General features: G+C 46.8%; 2 non-coding genes across 2 annotated transcripts; both read left to right on the forward strand.

Annotated features, from left to right (window-relative positions):
* The first annotated feature begins 4898 nt into the window (after nucleotides 1-4898).
* Nucleotides 4899-6714, forward strand: LOC120847176. The gene has a single exon (XR_005717252.1). It is a non-coding gene; the product is annotated as a small subunit ribosomal RNA (ribosomal RNA).
* A 433-nt stretch (nucleotides 6715-7147) lies between these two features.
* Nucleotides 7148-7300, forward strand: LOC120847209. The gene has a single exon (XR_005717282.1). It is a non-coding gene; the product is annotated as a 5.8S ribosomal RNA (ribosomal RNA).
* Nucleotides 7301-7500: the final 200 nt, after the last annotated feature.

A 7500-nucleotide genomic window follows, 5' to 3' on the forward strand; every position in this document is an offset into this window, starting at 1 on the left:
TCTTGTTCTCCTCCTCCTCCTCCTCCTGCTTATCATTATTGTAGAAATGTTTTCCTTTTTCTTTTTTTCCTCTTTCTTTCTAAGCTTTTAGTTTCCACCAGAGTGTCGAACCGAATTTTTTATTGGTTTGCTTCGATTTGCGGGAGCACAAAAGTAATGTAGGACATTAAAATAGCACAACAAATAGAAGAACAAGAGGTATACAGGACAGGCGCTGATGTTGAACTAGTTTCATTCAGGAAAAGTGAACATCTATATACACACGACAGGCAAAGCAGCACATATTCTTAAGGGTAGAAGATATTTGAGCTGGGATGCTGGTGTCTCCCAGCACGATCAAACCATCCGGGGCTATTGCCGCCTTCTCGGCTGCCCTCGGCCCTTATCGTGAATAAAAGCTATATATGTATGTTTACTTTTCCTGGATAAAACTAGTTGAAAGTGAGTGCCTGTCCTGTATACTCCTTGTCCTCGTCTTTTTTGCGCTATTTTATATATTTTACTAAGATGAACCAACAGCGTACCGTATTAAAAAGAAAAAGAAGAAGCTAAAGTGATATTATATTTACCTGGTGCTTCTTTTCGTAATAGGCACTATTTCAAGAGTGCAAACGGGTATCTTTCCATTCATTTCTAGGGTTCGCTTATTTTCAGGTGCCGAGAAATAAATTGCTTTATTTAAATTTGATGGAGCAGTAAATGACAAGCTACATACATATCTGTCTTTCCTTGTTTTTTTTGTGTTATATTTTAGCCTGAATTTAAAAGTTATCAGTCTGTTGGGTCGCCTAAAATACGGGTGATTGGCATTTGAGGTTTTTTTTCTTTACAAGATAATGGTTGATTCAATTTAGCAAGTAAGCATCAATTGTGCTACTTTTTTTTTCCTTCATCTTAAATAGAGCTAAGCAATCAACTCGACATGACGGCTACTTAATTTGTCGCTTTCTTACCGCCTGTTTTCCGAAACTGTGTGCTTTCTTTTCGTCGTCATCGACTTTGGGCTGCCGCTCCAAGTCCATAGAGCCTTTTTTTTTTTTCAGCTATCCCTGCCGTTCACCCTTGTACTTCTATTCATCGTCAGACTAATAGACAGTTATATTTTCTTCCGTACAGTTCCAAGTTGGCGGGTCAGTTTCGGTTCGGCTGAAACTAACTCCTCGGTTCCGGTTTTTCGTTCGCTTCGGTTTTCGGTTCGACACTCTGGTCTTCACCGTGCATGGCACCCCCCCCTTCCTTCCTTCCTTCCCTCCCTCCCTCCCTCCCTCCCTCCCTCTCTCCCCTCTTCTCCTCCCTGCAAGAAAACAAACTGTCGTTTCGAAATGTTTTCTTACTTGAACTGTGAAGGTTTTCAAGTGCATTGCTTTTCCTCCTTTATTGAGCGCACAATTCTAGAGTGGAACTTCCCTTCTGACATTGCAATAAAGTTTCCTGCACAAGGAAGAAAAACCTGCCATTTGACCTCCCTTGTGTGTGCAAAGTGTCAATGTTCCAATATTATGCTTGAACATGGTCTTTTTGGCTTCCTATTTGTCGCAGAAATCATGTATGTGTATGTATGTATGTATATATATATATATATATATATATATATACCAATATCGCACTTTATGGATTAATCTTGCACGACCTGTGAAAACCACGTATCTCTGGCTTTCCTCACGTTCGATTTTCGAGCAATTTCTGTAGCTAGCTTGGGGAGATTGATTTCGCTCGCACACAATTCGAGGCGCGAGGACGGGCATGTACGAACGCCTACGTAGTCGGGACGGTAAACAAAACTTACACAAATTAAAATCCTGCGCAGATAATAAAAGAAAGAGCAACAAAAAAGTATGGGCGTCTTTCTTTACTAATTTCTTTTTCTTTTTTTTTCTTTTTTAGGATTGTAAGCGGACGGGCTTCTTAAACGATACCAAAAAGCGAGACACAATTTGACAAACGGGTCACGTCACAAGAAAGAAAATCCCACATCCTCAAGCGTGTAAAAAATGCACGCAATATCTACAGTACTGGAATTGGAAGCGCTGCCAATCTCGCGTGCACTAGCCTAAATCGCGTTGCTCCCGCTCACGTCAAAGCGACACAGACCTCGTCGGAAAGGTACGCTTTCTGACGCGGTCAACCGGTAAAAACACTATATATTGTAAAATTCTGTACTTTGGACGTGATTAATTCAGACTGCTTCGCGGCTAACTAAGCGCGCGTTCCTTCCCAATGAAACGAAAGAGCGAGATTAGAAATAGAGGAAATAATTCCCGTGAAAAGAAAGAAATTCGTCTCTTATTGAGCTTGGCAGTAAAGCACGCGACATCTCCAGTATTCCGTTTGAAAGCGTTGTCCATGGCAAGTGCAGTAGTGTACAGTGTTCGGCTCTCGCCCAGTTGAAAGCGCCAGAAAGCCCGTGTCGCCTCGCGACACGGGTAACCGCTAGAAAACACGCACATTTTAAAGTCGCGTGATTTGCACTTGATTCCTCGGAAGTACTTTGTGGGAGACGAAGCGGGCGTTCCATGCCAAGGACACGGAAGAGAGAGATTAGAAATAGAGCGAACAATTCGCGTGAAAAGAATAATATTTGTCTCCTATCGAACTTGCCACAAAAGTAAGCGAGATTTCCAGTATTCCGTTTGAAAGCGCTGCCCGTCGCAAGTGCAGTAGTGTACAGTGTTCGGCTCTCGCCCAGTTGAAAGCGCCAGAAAGCCCGTGTCGCCTCGCGACACGGGTAACCGCTAGAAAACACGCACATTTTAAAGTCGCGTGTTTTGCACTTGACTCCTCGGAAGTACTTTGTGGGAGACGAAGCGGGCGTTCCATGCCAAGGACACGGAAGAGAGAGATTAGAAATAGAGCGAACTATTCGCGTGAAAAGAATAATATTTGTCTCCTATCAAACTTGCCACAAAAGTAAGCGAGATTTCCAGTATTCCGTTTGAAAGCGCTGCCCGTCGCAAGTGCAGTAGTGTACAGTGTTCGGCTCTCGCCCAGTTGAAAGCGCCAGAAAGCCCGTGTCGCCTCGCGACACGGGTAACCGCTAGAAAACACGCACATTTTAAAGTCGCGTGTTTTGCACTTGATTCCTCGGAAGTACTTTGTGGGAGACGAAGCGGGCGTTCCATGCCAAGGACACGGAAGAGAGAGATTAGAAATAGAGCGAACAATTCGCGTGAAAAGAATAATATTTGTCTCCTATCAAACTTGCCACAAAAGTAAGCGAGATTTCCAGTATTCCGTTTGAAAGCGCTGCCCGTCGCAAGTGCAGTAGTGTACAGTGTTCGGCTCTCGCCCAGTTGAAAGCGCCAGAAAGCCCGTGTCGCCTCGCGACACGGGTAACCGCTAGAAAACACGCACATTTTAAAGTCGCGTGTTTTGCACTTGATTCCTCGGAAGTACTTTGTGGGAGACGAAGCGGGCGTTCCATGCCAAGGACACGGAAGAGAGAGATTAGAAATAGAGCGAACAATTCGCGTGAAAAGAATAATATTTGTCTCCTATCAAACTTGCCACAAAAGTAAGCGAGATTTCCAGTATTCCGTTTGAAAGCGCTGCCCGTCGCAAGTGCAGTAGGGTAAATTGTTCGGCTCTCGCCCAGTTGAAAGCGCCAGAAAGCCCGTGTCGCAAAGCGACACGGGTAACCGCTAGAAAACACGCATCTTTTTCTTTTGTTAATCCCGTGCTTCTCACTTCGTTCCTTGAGAGGACTTTGTCGGAAACTAAGTGGCGGGGCCTTCCAAACGAAACCAATGGTAGAAACAATGAAGTGAGCAAAGAAGAGTAGTGTAAAGAAAGAAAATTGCCTATTATGAAGCCTGCCGTAAACACGCGCGATACCGCGAGCATTCGGATTAAAAGCAGTGACAATCTCACTTACTATAGCGCTCATTGTTCGGCTCTGACACAATTCAAAACGCATGAAACGCACCGTGTAAATATTGGTTTACTTTGTAATAACAGAGTCGATAAACTTTCTGTTGACCATGTTAACATGAACTGAAAGTCGAAAAGAAGTAATCAGAGTCAAGCAGGGGTCAGCACGTTTTTAATAAAAAGCGAGAAATAATTTTTTTATAGGGGTAGGATGTATGTACGTATGGAGGCACAGAGGAAAAAAAGAACATTTATATATATATATACACACAAACATACATACATATATATATATAAGGAGAGAGAGAGGGGGAAAAAATAAGAAAGAAAGAAGGACAAATAAATGATACTGAATAGAGTGAGAGACAGTAAGTCAGTAAGTCAGTCAGTCAGTCACCGAAACTGATAACCACAAACTATGTACAGAATGCTCTTGAAGGATCTTCTTTATACTTATCGGTGCTATTATGTGGAGGTGGGGTCTGTCGAGCGTTCGATTGGTGCGAGCGGCGTCTGACGACGTCGCCGACGCCTTTCGTCGCCGTCTCGGCCGCTGCCTCCGCCGCATGGTCGTTACAGCAAGGTACCTGCGATCTCTGGCGTCTGCCGTTGGGGTCGGTTCTCGGGTGCACCTGTGTCTTGAAAACGAATGCGAGAGGAGGGTGTTTCGGAGCGTCCGCGCTAACCGAACGGTGTGAAATGACGAGTGCGTTCTGACCGAAGGCCGGGGTGCGTCCTCGCGTCCTCACGGGACCTGAAAGCTCGGCAACGCTGCGAAGGCGTCGTCAATGATTTTTTTGGCGTACGACTTTCTGTTGCTACGACGAGAAAGAAATTTATGCGCTTCTTGCCGCGTCGGTACCGACCTCGGTCGGGGATATTCCGGCTGCGCGCTCGAACGTGCTTCATTTCTTCTTGGATTTGGAAGTAATTCCTAAGCATTGTGTGTGTTTGCGGTTCGTAAGGGGCGCCTGACGGTGGCCCCGCGTCCGCGCGTTGGTAGGGTTTTGGGCGACCCACCACGAAAAGATTACCTGGTTGATCCTGCCAGTAGTCATATGCTTGTCTCAAAGATTAAGCCATGCATGTCTAAGTACATGCCGAAACAAGGCGAAACCGCGAATGGCTCATTAAATCAGTTATGGTTCCTTAGATCGTTTCTTCCTACTTGGATAACTGTGGCAATTCTAGAGCTAATACATGCAGTGAGCCCGAAGCCCCTCGGGGCGACGGGTGCTTTTATTAGACCAAGATCAATCGGGCTTCGGTCCGTTTTGTGTGGTGACTCTGGATAACTTTGTGCTGATCGCACGGCCACGAGCCGGCGACGTTTCTTTCAAGTGTCTGCCTTATCAACTGTCGATGGTAGGTTATGCGCCTACCATGGTTGTTACGGGTAACGGAGAATCAGGGTTCGATTCCGGAGAGGGAGCCTGAGAAACGGCTACCACATCCAAGGAAGGCAGCAGGCGCGCAAATTACCCACTCCCGGCACGGGGAGGTAGTGACGAAAAATAACAATACGGGACTCTTTTGAGGCCCCGTAATTGAAATGAGTACACTCTAAATCCTTTAACGAGGATCCATTGGAGGGCAAGTCTGGTGCCAGCAGCCGCGGTAATTCCAGCTCCAATAGCGTATACTAAAGTTGCTGCGGTTAAAAAGCTCGTAGTTGGATCTCAGTTACAGGCGGGAAGTGCGTGGACACCACGTTACGGCCCGTGCTGAACATCATGCCTGTCGTGGCTTGGTTCCCTTCATCAGGTGCCTTGCTTTGGCCGGCGCGTTTACTTTGAAAAAATTAGAGTGCTCAACGCAGGCGATTCGCCTGAATAACAGTGCATGGAATAATAGAACAAGATCCTGTTTCTGTTCTGTTGGTTTTTGGAATACAGGATAATGATTAAGAGGGACAGACGGGGGCATTCGTATTGCGGCGCTAGAGGTGAAATTCTTGGACCGTCGCAAGACGAACTACTGCGAAAGCATTTGCCAAGAATGTTTTCATTGATCAAGAACGAAAGTTGGAGGTTCGAAGGCGATCAGATACCGCCCTAGTTCTAACCATAAACGATGCCAACCAGCATTCCGCCTGAGTTACTCAAATGACTCGGCGGGCAGCTTCCGGGAAACCAAAGTATTTGGGTTCCGGGGGAAGTATGGTTGCAAAGCTGAAACTTAAAGGAATTGACGGAAGGGCACCACCAGGAGTGGAGCCTGCGGCTTAATTTGACTCAACACGGGAAAACTTACCCGGCCCGGACACTGGGAGGATTGACAGATTGAGAGCTCTTTCTTGATTCGGTGGATGGTGGTGCATGGCCGTTCTTAGTTGGTGGAGCGATTTGTCTGGTTAATTCCAATAACGAACGAGACTCTAGCCTATTAAATAGGTGCGTGGTTCTCTGCACCTTGCACCCTTCTTAGAGGGACAAGCGGCTCCTAGCCGCACGAAACACAGCAATAACAGGTCTGTGATGCCCTTAGATGTCCGGGGCCGCACGCGCGCTACACTGAAGGAAGCAGCGTGTTTTTATCCCTGTCTGTAAAGACTGGGTAACCCGTGGAACCTCCTTCGTGATTGGGATAGGGGCTTGCAATTGTTCCCCTTGAACGAGGAATTCCCAGTAAGCGCGAGTCATAAGCTCGCGTTGATTACGTCCCTGCCCTTTGTACACACCGCCCGTCGCTACTACCGATTGAATGATTTAGTGAGGTCTTCGGACCGATACCCGGAGCGGCCTTTCGGTTGCGCCGGTGTGTTGGAAAGATGACCAAACTTGATCATTTAGAGGAAGTAAAAGTCGTAACAAGGTTTCCGTAGGTGAACCTGCGGAAGGATCATTACCGGATGTTATTTGGCATCGTTTTGTCTTCTTCCTCTTGTACGGGGAATGGACTCGATGTGCGAATTTATCTGGCGCCGATCCCGACCAAGCTTGGATGCCGTCGGGACGGCACAAAAAAAAAACAACTGTGGTTCGGATGTGCCTTTTTCTTTGGGTGGCCTCCGTTCCTTTCGATGATGCGCCCAGCGGGAGCCCTCTGCTGCCTCGATTGAGAGGAGATTTCAAGTGCACCGGGACAATCCGCGGGTTACAAAAGGCGCATCGCCCCCTTTTTCGTCTCTTCTCGAGGATCGCCCTTTTGTTTTGATTAACGAAGAGGCGTTTGAGAAGAAGCTTTTTTTTGCGCTTTCGAGATGGCATGGGATGTGCCGGGCGCGAAAAAAAAACAACAACTTGTGTTTTGTCGTACTGATTGAAAAATCCAAAAACACGACTCTAAGCGGTGGATCACTCGGTTCTCGGGTCGATGAAGAACGCAGCCAGCTGCGAGACTTGGTGTGAATTGCAGGACACACTGAGCACTTACTCTTTGAACGCACATTGCGGCCTCGGGCCTTCCCGTGGCTTCGTCTGTGTGAGGGTCGGATCATATATCAAGAGAGGAGAATTTGTTTTCTACCTCGTTTTGACTGTGTCGGATCGTGGGCAGCACGCAGTTTTATGCTTTCTTGCGTTGCGTTTTCTTTGAGCAAATGCACGAGTGGTGCGATTGCACGCGTGCGCTTAACCAGTCCTCCTCCTCCTACGAGTTTTTATCGAACACTGCATGGGAAAACGAAACTCG

This window comes from Ixodes scapularis, unplaced genomic scaffold (genome assembly GCF_016920785.2).
Source record: "Ixodes scapularis isolate PalLabHiFi unplaced genomic scaffold, ASM1692078v2 ptg001158l_1___fragment_3__unscaffolded, whole genome shotgun sequence".
Classification (NCBI taxonomy): Eukaryota; Metazoa; Arthropoda; class Arachnida; order Ixodida; family Ixodidae; genus Ixodes; species Ixodes scapularis.